Source organism: Watersipora subatra, chromosome 2 (assembly GCF_963576615.1).
Source record: "Watersipora subatra chromosome 2, tzWatSuba1.1, whole genome shotgun sequence".
Taxonomy (NCBI): Eukaryota; Metazoa; Bryozoa; class Gymnolaemata; order Cheilostomatida; family Watersiporidae; genus Watersipora; species Watersipora subatra.
Genome location: NC_088709.1, coordinates 9,150,267 through 9,167,485, shown reverse-complemented (window position 1 = coordinate 9,167,485; position 17,219 = coordinate 9,150,267).

Genomic DNA, 17,219 nt, shown 5'->3' with positions numbered 1-17,219 from the left:
ATTACAAAAAACAGTCTTGATAATTCCATTAGACACTTCTATAATGTATACCTCCTATAACGCATACCTTCTATAATGTAAATTCCAAATAGCGTTAAAAATCTATGAAAGGTTTTTGCTTCCTACTATGTAAAAGCTTCCAGATAACGTAAAGTGTCAAGCCGGACGAGTTTTCAAATTTGATTTGACCGTTATTTATCTCGCCACACTTGCAAAAGAAAAATCGACATGCGTGTAACGTTATATTTATTATATATATACAACTTTCGCAACAATCTAGTTCGTTGTGATAGATTGTCTGATGTGTCGACAAAACAGTGAGTATGATAGCCGTGTAAATACATACGTATTGCAAATAAAAATGTTCATAAATACAAAGGCGATCGATTAGTGCAGGTGTTACATTGTCGGTCCCCCAATCCGACTGTCACGAGTTGGAGTATCGTCGAAAGTTCTCTTTTATTCTAACCTTGACCCTTGGATAGAGATAGACGACGAGAAAGTAGTATCACCTTTTTGAACTATTTTGGTTTAGTTTGCTTTTTTGTAGATGTTAACAATATTTTTTATTACCTTTACTTTGCAGAGTAAACTTTGCTGTTTAGAGAAAATAAGGGAATCGTTGTAAAATAACGTCGAATAGGTGTGCTCTCCATCGACTTATTGTAACACTACTTCAATAATCATGGTCTATAAAATCAGTGAGATTGATTATAAAAGGGAGACAAGTTGTCAATGCAAACTAATATTGCTGCCGTTACAGTACAGCCAACAACTTAAAAAGATTGCATCAAGTTTTTCTTTTTGTATGCTGGTGGGTTTGGAAAAATCTTGGACTGGATTAGGCATTTTACATGTATTTTGCTGTTTGTACAACGTAATATCACTACAGTGTAAAATCTCTAAAACATAAACATTCCTGGAATGAAATAATTTACATTGTAGGAGCGCCTACTGCAGATTGATTTGAGGATCACTGAAGATGATTGGTCAGACCTAACTTAGAGGACTTTCCATTTAGGTATATGTAAATACCACAAAACTTATATTTGAATGCTACTGTGCTCTATCTTTCAACCCTTCCCCTATCATGGCAATGAAATAGAGGTGGCATTCAAATAGAAGTTGATGTATGTTTCAAATAACTCGTCAAAACTTTTGAAGAACAAATTCAATTCCTCTACGGGCAAAGTGAGCGATGCCTAGGCTACATTTTGCATTCTTCTCCTTACGGTGAGACATTAATCTTTTTGTATGCAATAAATCTCCTAACTCACTTCCAACCTGTCGTGGATGTCTAAATAAAATTGCATGGGAAACTGAAAAATATTTCCACTTGTTGATATCTATTGCTTGGAATTAACTTGCAATTATATTATAGCCTGTGACCTGCTTAGTACTTTGTTGAAGCTTTCATTTTTTATTTCTTTCAAGTTTGAGGGCATGTTTTTATTTTACCACTATATCTAATGATGTTGCATAAAAGCCAATTGCACCCATTGATATGTTTGTTACAGCTCGCAGCCGAAACTGGCTTTTTATGGGCAATAGAAGAGTATTTACGAGCATTGACCCATTGTAAACCAAGTTAAGATAACTGTATGGATGCTATCAAATAATATGCTACAAATCTGCAAATTTATAAGTAATGGAATAATAATCTATCAAATCCTACAAATACATTCAAACATGGATAACTCAAACTTCACGGGACCGAGCAAAAGTGTTCAAGTTATTAGAGCGTTCAAGTTATCAGAGCACTGTCACAAGTCCATTTATTTATTTATTAGTAGATACATGCACATATACAAACTATAATAGAAATCAAAAGCATAAATAGCTTGTTTCAAATTAAATGCTTCTAATGTAAAGTTTAAAACTTTTTTATCAAAAAGTATAGGACATTTTTCTATCACTTGAGATTGTTTTGCTGTTTGAAGTGATGCTATTGCCAGGACGTTTTTTTAGATTAAAATTGGCAAAACTTGATCGTTGTTGAAATGCTCAGAAGAAAAAAACATCTTTTTCTTTTGAGTGTTTAAACCGAGATCAATTTTGCCGATTTTTCTTGAAGTTTATGCGAAGGTCACCTCACTTTTCCATGCTTCCGAAAGGCGATCGCTAAGCGGATGTTTGGTAAAAATAAAAATTCACCAAACCTTTAGAAAAGCCGTTGACAAAAATATTTTGCCGATGTTGGTAATAATGACGCCTATGATTTACGAAAAGTTGAGGCTTACCTCTATGACTTGGAATAAAGTGATTTTCTAAAGCGATAACAACCGTCTCGGTAGCCGTTGGACAAAAAACTGTTCGAGTTAACAGAGTTGAAGTCGATTTATCTATAACAATTTATCATTACGTGGGCCAAAGAATCCGTTCGAGTTAACAATGTGTTCGAGCTATCCGTGGGCAAGTTATCTATGTTTGACTGTATATATTAAAAAATAAATGACATAAATGAACCAAACTTAAATTTTGCGCACGAACAAAAATTAAGATTTTTGAAAAAAAAGATTTGTATCGTTTGCTCGAGATCGGCCAGTTGCAACTTGTTTGCTGCTTTCGATGGAATGATTCTATTTTTTGGCTGTTCAATACCTCAAACACAAAGTCTTCTGACCTCAACAATTATGAACAGCTGAACTAGTCGATATTACCGACCAAACATTTTTTTAACCGAGCAAAACTTTTACGCACTACATTTTATGAAAATAATAATGAACTTTTAAACTTTTAGTCTAAAACTAGTCATTCATATATCATGGTAAACTTGAACTGTTTTTTACATACCTCGAAGAATCAAGACGGCATGAAACAAGGAACTACTATCAGCTTGAGACAGTCATTAATTATTTCTATGGCAGTGCTTTCAAGGTTTCAATAAAAAGTTTTGTATTTGGAAAAAAAAACTTTGATACAAACAGATACAACAAAATAATTAATTGTTATTGATGTAACTGAATCAATATTAGTACAATTTTGTCGCCACTTTTCTACTTATCACCCTCTATTATAGGTTCGTAAAGTTGAAATAATGTCCAAGTAGCGGTCAAATAGCGGTGATGTTCAATTAAAGGATAGTACTTTATTTTTCAACTTTTCTCCTGTAGAGACGGTTAAATAGAGATGGCGTCCAAATAAAGGTGACATTTAATTAGAGGTGTTACGGTGCATGGCTATCGTAATGAGTATCTAATGAGCTGTTGGCTGAGCTACAAAAAAAACTTTGTGCTTTGTGCATATTAGCATTATTAGTCTCACATTCTTTTTGTCTGGATATTTTGTAGCAAAATACAAATATTACAACCTGTGGTAGGAATTTTTATAGTTGTCCTCATATGAGCAAGAATTTCTACACATTAGACGATATTGACACCAGGCTAATTAGCGTACATTTCATGCATTGTGCTGTATGATTATTGATTCGTAGGTTTATCACAATATCTCTGTCTGAGTATTGCATTTCACGTGTACAAAGTTTGTACACATTTTTATGACTATTTTTGTGTGCCTGGTCAGACAGCGATTTCAGTTAGAGTTAACTTTCTCAAGACTGACCGTGTTGTTGTTTGAAATAAAAACCGTCATAAATCTGATTGACCAAGCTCTCTTGTCTAAGTATTCTACAGAATTAACATACGCAACGCTGAAATGTGAGTGTACTATGAGCGGCTGTCTATCACGATATAAACGTTAGCCTATTGCAGCAATTATGAAACTAAACAACAAAACTTAATAGGCCTAATCAAGTTTTTAACTGTTTTTAATAAAAGCATTAGTCAAAAATTACAAAGCAGTGGGTAGAGTACATTTTAGCTGCAATAACAATAGAAACTAGTTCACATTTACCGATTTTTGTTGCGTATACTGATATCACAAGTACAGTTGTAACTCACGTAGTAGCTATCTGTGGCTACTGACTAACATGTAAGCCTAATTTATGCATCAGCTATTACTGTTGTAGTAGTTGTCTATTGTAGTATTGTATCCGCATTATCACAGTAGGATTATATATTAGGTTATGTGGAAAAATATGTCATTCATTCTTGCTTCCGGGCAGAACAACATGAGATCGTTAATGACTTGATAAGAAAATGTATCGAACGCATCCAATCTAGTGGCTGTGCTAAATCAATCTTACTACATGGTGGCAGCGAGAGGAGGTCTTCAGCAATGTTATGGGAGACAGTGAGCATAGCAAAGAAGATGCCGCTTCTGTGGTACATAAACATTACTCAATTCCATGACTGAATCCACCGGACAAATTTGACTTCAATAACCCAGGACAATGGACTAGGTGGAAAGCCAGATAGCTCAGGTATCGGGAGGCAAGTAGATTATGTGAGCAATCGGACAGAGAACAGATTAACACCCTTGTTTACACGTTACGCCCTCAAGCAGAAGATGTCATTTTAGCCAAAGCGATCCCGGAGGATACACACGACAATCTAATTAATGCTTTCGATACATATTTTGGTGTTCGTACTAATACGATAGTAGAACGCGTGAAATTCAACAAGCTTGCTCAAGGCAACGATGGCATGGACGTATTTATCAATAAACTGTATAAACAAGCTGAATATTGCAACTACGGTGCATTGAGAGAAGAACTAATCCGCGATAGATTGGTTGTTGGCGTTACTGAGGATTCGCTGAGCAACAAACTACAATCAGAGTTAGATTTGAATCTTAACACTGCTGTAGACATTTGCATAAGATATGAATCAGCAAAGCAGGCACAGACGGTAGTGAGACCTGGCATTGAAGGTTCGTTGACGTCAGTAGACAGCGTTAAACATTTGAAAAACCGTAAATCTATGAAAGCGACTGCCAAGAATGCTAGGCCCGTAACGACTGGTGCTGCTAGTTATAACCCTAATCCAGCCAGTAAACTGAAAGCCTGTCACATGTGTGGAAAAGGCTTCCACCTGAAATCATCATGCCCAGCTATCAAACCTGTATGCAACCACTGCCGTGAGATCAGACATTGGAAATCGGTATGCAGACAATTATCTAAGGTTTCAGAAGTTAAAGTAGCTGAAAATATCTTGACACCACATTTCCTAAGTGAGGTCAAGCCGGTCAAAGTAGACAGTCGCAGCTGGTCGGTGAAAATAAATATCACTTTCAACAACTGTCCCGAGGTCGTAAGTGTGTTCAAACTCGATACAGGTGCTGCTGTATCTGTATGCAGTGTAGATTCTTTCGGAGGTAACATTCATAAACTGTCTGAACCCGACAAGCAACTTGTAGGTCCCGGTAACACTTACCTGTACTAGGTTATGCCAATGCTAAGATGCGCATTGACAACCGACACATTGTTGAGAAAGTTTATATAGTTTCTGACCAGAACACTAACCTGTTAAGCAAGGATGCCTCTATTTCTTTAGGATTGGTTACTTGTGATGTAAATCATGTATTCAATGTTAACACTGTTTCTGGTGATGTTGTAGGGAAACATGATTTTAAATCTGAATACCCTGATGTTTTTTGTGGTTTGGGCAAGCTCGCAGATCCATACACGATACAGATACGATGCGAAACCAGTAGCGTTGCATATCCCGTACGAAGTATCGAAACCCCGTTTGCGGATCGTAAAGAAGCAGCTGGACAATATGGAACGAAAAGAGGTAATTTCAAAGGTGACCATACCTACAGACTGGTGTGCGGGTATGGTCCAGGTTCCGAAGGCAGACCAAAATCAGATCCGAATTTGTGCTGACCTTACAAATTTAAACAAGGCCGTACGGCGTGACACATATCCAAGTACGTCAGTCGATAGCTCGCTTGCTAAGATATCAGGTGCAAAGTTTATGAGCAAGCTTGATGCAAACTCGGGCTATTATCAAATTCCGCTATCTGACGAATCCCGGCTACTCACGCCATTCGTGACTCCTTTTGAGCGTTGTTGCTACAATAGGGTTCCATTCGGGCAAGTCAGCGCCGGCGACATCTTTTAACGGTGTATATATATAACATTCTCGAAGGTCTTGATGGTGTTGTCTGTCACATGGACGACTTATTAGTATACAGTTCTGTCAGCGAACAGGAGCATGATGATCGTGTCCGCAAAGTGCTCCAACATCTGAGGGCGGCCGGCATGACACTTAATGCAGAGAAATGTTGCTTCAGCTAACGCTCCACGAAATTTTTAGGTCATTTGGTAGATGCAGAAGGCGTGAGACCCGATCCGGATCGTATCAGAGATATTCAAAATCTCGCTGACCCGACAAATATAACTGAACTACAATCACTCTTAGGTACTGTGAATCAGTTGGGAAAGTTTTGCCACGCATCACTGAATTGACGATACCACTTCGTGCTGTCCTCAGGTCGCCACATTGGGTCTGGGATGTTGCCCAAAAGCAAGCCGTGTCTGACATTAAGTGTGAATTGTCGAAGGCTCCGTGTTTAGCATGGTACAGCATCGACAAACCCATAATCATAATGTGTGACGCTTCCGATCAGGGTCTAGGAGCAGTTTTGCTACAAGTGCAATCCGATGGCTCCCGAAGGCTAGTAGCACGTAAATCCCGATTTCTAACCGAAACTGAACAGCGTTGGTCACCAATAGGGAAAGAGGCACTAGGTATAGCGTGGTCATGTGCTAAGTTCGTTAGGTACATTCTTGGCCATCATGACGTGACAGTCGAAACTGATCACAAGCCGCTAGTGTCCATATTTAATTCGAAAGTGGTAAACGATCTTACGATTCGCATTCAAAGACAAAGGTTAAGTGCAATGAAGTACACTTTTGTGACTAAATACGTACCGGGAAAGTTGAATTATGTGGCGGATCTGCTTTCACGCCGACCAGTGGGTAGACCAGACGTCGAGGACAAGAAGCTCGCCGATGAAATTGAGGTGTACGCTATATCACCTCTATCGCAACTACCAGCGACGGACTGCAGGCTTAACGAGATTAAACACGCACAGCTGGAGGATACAACATGTAGGCAAATCAGGCAATACGTGCGACTTGGTTGGCCATTTTACTTATCAGACTTGCAGGTGAACTTGAAGCCATGTTGGCAAGTTCAAGGAGATCTGAGTCTGGTGGACAATGTTCTCATGTATATGGACCGTTTGGTAATACCTCTTCCGATGCGTGCAAACATTACTTCTAGATTGCATTGCGGCCATCAGGGCATCACAAAATGCAGAGAGAAAGCCCGCCAGTCAGTCTGGTGGCCAGGCATTTCTGCCGAGATTTCCGAAATGATTAAGTCATGTCGATCATGCCAAACATACTCTAGCAAAAAGACTGAACCGTTGCAACCGTCAATCTTCCCCGACCGCCCATGGCAGCGTGTAGCCACCGACATGTTTCATTATCAAATCAAAGACTATTTACTAGTTATAGACTATTATTCTAAGTACATAGAAGTGATAAAGCTAGATCGAACCGATAGAGACTCCGTGATCAATGCACTGAAGTCCGTATTCGCTAGTCACGGTATTCCACAGTCTGTCATATCTGACAATGGCCTGCAGTACGCTAGCCAACAGTTCAAGAGGTTTGCTAAAGAATACAATTTCGTCAGCATAACCAGCTCACCGAGATTTCCACAAGCTAATGGGGAAGCAGAGCGTGCCGTGCGCACAGTTAAGAATCTGCTACACAAATCATCCGATCCGTATAGAGCGCTACTAGCGTATAGGAACACGCCCATACAGAACGGTTATTCTCCTGCCGAACTACTTATGGGACGGCGTTTAAGATCGGACATACCCGTTGATCCGAAGTCACTCCTACCGAATCCTCCTGACATAGAGATAGTCATGTCGAAAGAAAAGGATTACAAATCTTGCATGAAGAGAAACTTCAACAGCCGCCACAGGGCGAAAGAGTTATCTCCGTTATCGCGAGGTGATAATGTGTACATTAGGGATCTCGACAGAGAAGGCGTTGTTACCAAAAACCTTCCAGGACGCTCGCATGAAGTACACACTCCGAACGACAGCGTACGTCGTAACCGTCAAGCTCTCTGCCGATGATCACCGAACAATCAGGACACTGTCGAACCGTGCACTCTCCAACTGGTCGAACGTGAGGCCAGATCTAACACTGCTGCAGTACGACAACCTATGTCAATTTTTGACAATCAGCCACCAGTACTACGCCGCAGCACTCGCATACGTAGACCTGTAAAGCGCATGGATCTGTGAGCAGCCAATAATTCATTCGTTGCTAGGTCTTGTACATATTATACTCATTTTTGTTATTCTCAGTTTACGGCCTATATGTTTGCTCCGTTCGGCATAGTTTGTAATGCCTTCTTTCTGTATGCCCAATCCACATATGCCTTACCTACTTCTTATTTTGTATTAAGGGAGATGTTGTAGTAGTTGTCTTCCCTCGTTCACATATACACGTGTATTGTATCCGCATTATCACAGTAGGATTATATATTAGATCATGTGGAAAAATATATCATTCACTCTTGCTTCCGGGCAGAACAACACGAGATTGTTAATGACTTAATAAGAAAATGTATCGAACGCGTCCAGTCTAGTGGCCGTGCTAAATCAATCTTACTACAACTACCAGTGAACAGCAAGTGATTAAGCCATAGCATAAAATGCGGCCAGAAATGCCGTTTTAAACTTGATTTCGACATTTATTACAGTTATACAACAGGTGCAGAATTTGTAAAATTTCTTTATAACCAATATTTTACTACGATACAATGTTATTAACAATACGTTATAAGTTTATCTACCTCCGTAACAGCCAATGAGAAGTATTTGTAGCAACTAATATAATGGTCTTCACAAATGCTGGGTCTATATGAATTATCTTTCTAAATGCCAACGTAAAAATCGCTGAACTTTTGGCCAATGTTTTTGTATTATATAGAAAGAAACCAATGTCAATAATTTTGAAAAGGTGTAAACCGTGTGCAAAAGAAATTCCGTGGCCTGTGCGCTGTTACAAACATGTGTAGGCTCCTGGTCCTGGACACAGTAAACCGATAAAAATTAATTTAGCTTTCCAAATTATCGAGCATCACTTTCCTACTTCTGTTTTCCAAGAAAAATACTATTTCTATATCTTGGTTTAGTAAAATAGAAATGTTAATCTGATTTTTCAATTCGTCAACCACTAGCTTTCTTACCTAAATGCTTTCCGAGCAACAATACTTTGTCCACAAGCTATCCACGTTTTGACACAACCTATAGCATAAAATAACATGCGTGATTGTTTGACTCGTTGCGACGACAAGTAGAAGCTTTTTGTACACAGAAAGTCTAGAAGAGTCACGCGATCCAATCCGGAAACATATATAGTTTCCAAACAAACGCACCGAGGCGATTATTTCTTTTCACAATCACTGATTGAGACTGCTATGAGAATAAACAAAACTATTTTCCGTTTGCAGCAGCTATGAAATTGATGGTATCAGAGTCAGGTACATAAAGTTATCTCCCCCTAGAGTAATAACTACATGAGCGTTTCCGGTGCCAACAAAGAGCGTTTAGGCCACGCCCCTTTTTGTGCTAGTCAGTCGCAGAGATTGACTAGATCAATAACATCAGCCATGAGAAGGGTTAAACAAGGATCATGAATTTTCAGTTAAGATAGTAATTAATGCTCATATTAAAGAAATGATGATTATAGTTTATCACTCTAATATATGCTTATTATTTAAAGCAATTCAATACCTACCAGGGATCGCTAAACATATTATGGAAATGTTTACTTTTTCATATCCATTTCCATAAATGATATACAGCCCCATACAGCAATGATATACAGCCAATGATATACAGCCCCCCCTGTATATCATTGTTTCCATAAACATAAATATTTTCATAATTTTAGGGAAATGGATATGGAAATTTTATTTTAGAAATATGGAAATGTTATTGAAATGGAAATAATATGGAAATGTTATTGAAATGGAAATAATATAAAAATGTTATTGAAATGGAAATAATATGGAAATGTTATTGAAATGGAAATAATATGGAAATGTTATGGAAATGGAATTAATATGGAAATAATATAGAAATGAATTATGGAAATGTTATGAAAATGGAAATAATATAGAAATGATGTAGGGAAATGTTATGGAAATGGAATTAATATGAAAATAAATTATGGAAATTTTATGGAAATGGAAATTATATGGAAACGAATTTTGGAAATGGAAATTGTGACATACACGTAATCCCTGATACCTACTTGACTTGCAAAGGCACTGAGTAGATAGTGTTAAGTAAGTGAGTTAATGCAATCAGTTACTCATAGATAAGAAAGATAGTCATACCGGGGTTGTATTACATTAGTGTGATGGGAAGCTAATTGATTGCCATCAACTATGAGCTGTACTACCCGAGTTGCCCGAGTAATGAAAAAGTCTTTGGACAGAAAGTTTATTTTTATATAACATTTACCATTCTAACTTTTAAACTTCATATCATAAAAAAATATTTTTAGGCAGTTCAAATGAATTAAGAGGAAAAAGAAAACAACTGTAAAGGTTTTCAAGATTTTTTAAACAACTACAACTTTTATATTTCATATCATGAAAAAAGTTTTTTGTTGAAATAAACTAGGAAAAAAACTGTAAATGTGTTTAAATGTAAATGTGAAATAATTAACAAGTGATGGCTAAATATAATCTTTTTAGCTAAGATTAAAATAAAAAGTTATTTAATAATCAAAGTAATAAAAAAGTCTATTTTATTTTTAAATAATTATAATTTAGTATAATTAGGTATAATTTATTTTTATCTAACATATAACAACATTTGCCACTCTAACTTTCAAACTTTTTGCTTGCTTACATCAAGCAATATGTCCACTAACTAGTGGACATATTGCTATTGTGGCAATATGTTTGTGAACTATTGTTCACAAACATATTGCAATATGGCAATTTGTTTGTGAACTGTGGTGTCAATGAATCACTCTATCACCATACAATGTCAACACTTTCAGTTGATGGCAGTCGATTAGCTTCCCATCACATCAATGTAATACAACCCCAATATGACTATCTACCTTATCTATGAGTAACCAAAGATATACTGCCACCCATGTGTGGGGGCTGTATATCATTGGAGTAACTGATTGCATTAACTCACTTACTTAACACTATCTGTGAAGTTCTTAAAACTTCACTTATAAAAAGCGGCAACAACTGTGCTGACTAGAAGAGAATAAGGCTTCTACTGGTGATGCTTTAGTTGTGTAACTTTATTACTATATGTATCTAACATCAGCATCTGCCGTGAAGTCTGTAATAGATGATACTAAGATAAAACTACAAGTTAACCTTGATAGAATTAAATGCAATTACATGATATAATTAGCACAATAATAAAACATATGAATGAATGTATGATTTAAGCCAAATAATAATAATAATATTCAAGAAAGTATAGAAATATGCATATGCGGTTGACTGACCTTTTGCCTCCAATGTCAGGCACATTGTTGAATATAAGCTGAATATAGAGTAATGAAATATGATCGAAGCAAAATATTGATGTGTTGATTGCATGAAGGCAAACAGTAAACTAACTAAGAAAGAGCAAAAACTGCTGATCTGGTTGTACGGTGTTGTGACATGGTGTTTTCTCTAAATTTTATTGGTGTGTGTTACATCCGGCCATATTTATGAATCAATTGGGACTGGACACGCCACGCCACAAAGGTCAGGGGTTGGCTTGACCACCCACTGGCAGCAATAAAAAATGAGGACAAAGGCATGACGTCTGTGGAGCTGTAATAAAAAAGGTGGACGACAATTACGACACCGAGTTTCCACCATTGTCGTCGCAGAACAAAACCCTTAAAACGGAAATGATAGCCCTAAAAAGGGCTGAGGTGGTTGGTGAGACTACTGGCACTCAAAAATCGATTTTGACTGGTAGCCCGAGAGGGTCACTGTCGTCCCCGATAGGGTCTACCGATGGGCGAATGGTCTTGGACCCGACTTCATGCTTGTAAAAGCGAATGAGCTGTCAATCAGTGTGTACCCGTAATTGTAGACGTCAGAATGCGCAAGAGTTGATGACGTCTTTTCTAAGCCTATAATCCGGCAGCTTCAAATTGCTAACTCAACGGATCTATATTACGTTCATCGCAATTCAGACAAATTTGAATAGTCATTTATAAGGCGCACGCTTAACACTTGTTCAATGTAGAGTGTATGTATGTGTGATACTAGCAATTTTTTTTATGTTAACCATTTATTACCATATTGTTCTAAGATTTGCATGTTACTATACAGACACAAAAAAAATTATTAATACTCGTATTGCGTGATTAGTTAGTGACAAATGTTATCGTTTTTGTATTCGAAATATGTTATTGTGGAATTGGTTGACCTGATTACTGTGCAGCCAATCAATTTGTGGATTTTTCTTGGGATTGCTATATAACCTGCCAGTTTGATCATTGTTGTTGTGTTACTGCTTGGTACTGAGAGATATAACACCAATAAAGATACTGCGTTCTTTACAAACAAGCTCTGCTTGAGTTGAAAAGCAAATAGGTATAACATTCTTGTCACTGTTTCTGACTTTAGCATTGTGATATTAGCAAGCGTATCATAGCTGCATTCACTATAAGTGCTATTGACCAAACATCAAAAATTATTGCGCTTGGCTTGCTAGGGTGTAATAGTTGAGAAAAGTCACCATCGAGTCTGTTTATCGGCTCACCATCGAGTCTGTTTATCGGCTCACCATCGAGTCTGTTTATCGGCTCACCATCGAGTCTGTTTATCGGCTCACCATCGAGTCTGTTTATCGGCTCACCATCGAGTCTGTTTATCGGCTCACCATCGAGTCTGATTATCGGCTCACCCGCGAGTCTGTTTATCGGCTCACCCGCGAGTCTGTTTATCGGCTCACTCTCGAGTCTGCTTATCGGCTCACTCTCGAGTCTGTTTATCGGCTCACTCTCGAGTCTGTTTATCGGCTCACCCACAAGTCTGTTTATTGACTCATCAAGTTGTGTGAACTCGCTCTTGAGTTGGGAGTTGTCTATCCTTGTCGAGTAGAATTTACTTCACTGGTGGCAGCGGTGGGATATTTCTGCTAGAGCAATCTAGACGAACCCAGAATGCCTCCACGCACTCGACGACAGAGGTTAGAAAAGGAAAGGTTAGAGAAAGAGAGGCTAGAAATGGAACGGGGGTGTCGTGACCATTACAGTGGTGATGAGGAAGAAATAGGGCGACCACACATGAAGGCAGCTGTCCCACCACATCATCCAATCCCCGCACCCACATTTGATGGAACAGAAGATGTAGACACATTCATCACTAGCTATGAAGCCATTGCTAAACATAATAGATGGAGTGATGCTGAGAAGAAGCTACGTCTTCGGCTATCCCTAAAGGGCCCTGCTACAATGGGAACTAATGGCGACTCATGTGAGGAAGTGTACGATAAGCTACAATCGCAGTATGGACTCACTACAGATATGGCAAATACTCTTTTGCGGGGGTTGAAGTTAAAACCTAAAGAAAGCGTTCATAAATTTGGGGAAAAAGTAATGACATTGGTGAAAAAGGCGTACCCAAATTTAACGACTGATCAACAGGATCAACAAGCGAAACAGGAAGTTCTGTGTGCAGTGTCAACAATGCCACAATTGGCATGGACATTACGGTTGTCACCACCAAGTTCTCTCGCAGAGGCAGTCGATATCATCCATAAATATCGCTCAATGACAACTGCCGATGTAGGGATCCACCGGTTAGAGACAGAGGACGTCCAAGACCTGAAGAAGCAAATAGAGCTGCAGGCTGAAGAGTTTCGCAACTCTCAAAAGGAAATGCTGGATAAATTTGCTTCCATACAAATGGAACTAACCCAGAAATTGGTGGAATCACAAAGACAGTTGGTAACCTCCCAGCGTGAGCTGTTAAATGGACTGGCGGCTAACCGGAGGCCTCGAACCACCAAGGACATACGCTGCTACAATTGCCAGGGTTTAGGACATATTTCTCGTGACTACAGACAAAAGAAGGCGGGAAACGAATCAGTTCAGCAGTCATAGGCCCCGGACAAGCTGAACCAAACCTAAGGGGTGACACACTAGTTAGTTTCTGTCAACCTTCCGAGGCCACATCGTATTATGTTCGGGCTCAGGTAGGAAAGACAAAGTTTACGCTTCTTCTCGATAGTGGTTGTTCCCGATCCATAATTCCTAAAAGAGTCCTACAACAGCTACCCCCATCTTCCTTCACCCACCCCCTACCTGTTGAAGGCCAGGGTGTGCTTGCAGATGGTCAACGAATTCCATTGGAAGGGACAACAAAAGTCACATTGAAGTTGGGCAATGAAGTATTTGTAACGAACTTCATCATTGCCGAAATAGATAACCATATCCTGCTGGGTTTTGACTTCTTCAAGAACTTTAACTGCCAGATTGATTTCAAGAACAATCAGCTGGTCTGCCAAGGACAGAAGATCGATTGCTGCGCTGCCAACGGAGAGCCCTTGCAGGTCAAGGTCCAGGCCAAATACACTACATCCATTCCACCCCGTAGTGAGAAGCTCGTTCAAGCTAGGTTGAATCGCGTTTGGAGGCATGGGGCAGCATGTATAGAGCACACTGGTGGGCTGCCAGGGCTAGTAGTGGCCTCATCCATACATCAACCGAAAAATCAAGATGTCTGTATACGCATAATGAACTATTCAGATGCGGAAATTGAGCTGAAGTCGGGACAGGTCATCGCAAGCTGTTCCATAGTTGGGGCGGTGGAAGATAACCCAAACATGGGGCCGACCAACGGAGCGCTTCCGGAAGACCTTGAGAATGCTTTTCAACAATGGTGCCATAGGTTGGACGATAACCAAGTAAAAAGGGCAATGGGGTTATTGCAGAAAAATCAGTCAATTTTCAGTACAGGCAAGTATGATCTTGGAAGGACAGCTGTTGTCCAGCATACTATTCCTTTGGTTAGAGATGCACGACCCATCAAACAAAGGCCTTATCGGCATGGCCCGGTTCAAGAGGCAGAAATCGAAAAGCAAGTGCAAGAGCTCAAGGAACATGGCCTAGTCAAGGAGGGCCATGGCGCTTGGAGCTCCCCAGTTGTGTTGGTGAAAAAGAAAGACGGCAGCTGGCGCTTCTGTGTGGACTACCGTAAGCTGAACGAACTCACCACCAAGGATGCATACCCTCTCCCTAGAATTGATGATAGCTTGGATGCCTTGGGTGGTAGCAAGTGGTTCAGTACTCTAGATCTTGCCAGTGGCTATTGGCAAGTGGAGCTAGAAAGTTCTGCCAAGGAAGCTGCCGCTTTTACTACTAGATCCGGTCTTTGGGAGTGGCAAGTTCTTCCTTTTGGCCTTACCTCAGCACCATCTACATTCGAACGATTAATGGAAACAGTTCTACGGGGCTTGCATTGGCGCACACTGTTGATCTACCTAGATGACATAATTGTGTTCTCTGCCGATTTTGACACTCACCTAGAACGCTTAGAAGAGGTCTTTCACAGACTCAAGGCTGCTGGATTAAAGCTGAAGCCATCTAAATGCACGCTTTTCGGGGAGAGGGTACATTACCTGGGGCATGTGGTGAGCGCTGATGGGGTGGAAACCGATGCGACCAAAATTGAAGCTGTTAGCGAATGGCCCTTGCCCAAGCATAAGTCTGATGTCAGGGCCTTTCTGGGCACTTGTGGGTATTACCGCAGGTTCATTGCAAATTATGCAGAGTTATCTCGACCACTCAGCCAGTTGTGTTCTACCCGAGCAGAATTTTGCTGGGACAACGAGTGTCAGCATGCCTTTCAGACTCTCAAGAATCATCTGACAACTGCGCCGGTGCTGGCCTATCCGGACTACTCGAAACCATTCATTCTAGATACGGACGCAAGCCAAGTGGCTTCTGGAGCGGTCCTGGCACAAGAACAAGGTGGTCAAGAGAGAGTAATTGCATACTATTCTAAGATGCACTCACCGGAAGAAGCGAACTATTGTGTGACGCGGCTGGAGCTACTGGCTATTGTGAAGGCCCTAAAACATTTCCGTCCGCAACTATATGGACGGAGATTTGAGATACGCACTGACCATGCCAGCTTGCCATGGTTACTGCGAGCTTCAATGCCGACAGGTCAGCTAGCCCGATGGTTCGAGGTACTCTCGGAATTCGAATTTACCTTGAAGCACCGCAAGGGGCTGAAACATAATAATGCAGACGGACTAAGTCGGCAGATCTGCCAAGATTGCAAGCAATGCCAACGCTACCTTGTTCCCGAAGCATCCCAAATGCAGCCAGTACGCATTGATGCAGTATCCACTCATCTAGCGGGACAGCAAATTGATTTGGCCAAGGCTCAGGAGTTGGATGAGCACATTGGCGATGTGTATCATGGGGTTCGGGAACAGAAACCCCCTTCAGACCGGTACCTGGGATGGCAGGCAGAAAAGCTAGTTAAATTATGGGAGCACCTAAAATTAGACGAATCTGGTGTGCTGCACGTAGAGTTGCCTTATCAAAGTAGACGAGTCTCAAGGGTGATATGTCCCCGTGTTAAACAAGCAGAGGTAACACAGACCGCGCACCAATCTGCCCATCTTGGTTTTAATAAGACCCTGGCCATAATCCGCCAAAATTGGTTTTGGCCTGGCATGACGAGTTATGTCAGGAAGTGGGTGAATGGATGTGTTGCTTGTCAGAAAGCAAAACCAGCACGCCACCGACACTCTGATCCCCAAAACAAGCTGGGGGCCGGAAGACCCTGGCAGGTTATTGCGGTAGATTTATGTGGGCCCCTGCCAGAGACTACCGACGGTAACACCCAGATTTTAGTCCTCGCAGATCATTTCACCAGATGGTACGACGCCATTCCAATCCGTGATGGGCAGGCCTCAACAGTAGCTAAGGTTCTAGATGAGCGAGTGTTTAGCTACTTTGGGATCCCTGAAACAATACACACGGACCAAGGAGCACAGTTTGAGTCAGCTCTATTTAGGGCCTGCTGTGAATTATGGAACTGCAAGAAAACCCGTTGCGCTCCCTATCATCCCCAGGGAAATTCGATAGTGGAAAGATTGAACCGGACACTGGGAAATTCCTTGAGGGCTATGCTGGCCGAGTCAGAACACCAGGAATGGGATCGCCTAGTGCCCAAATCATGCGGATCATACGGGCTACGCCACATCGAAGCACTGGAGAGACGCCCAACTCATTGATGCTAGGGCGAAATGTCCGACTGCCGCATGACCTCCTGGTCAAC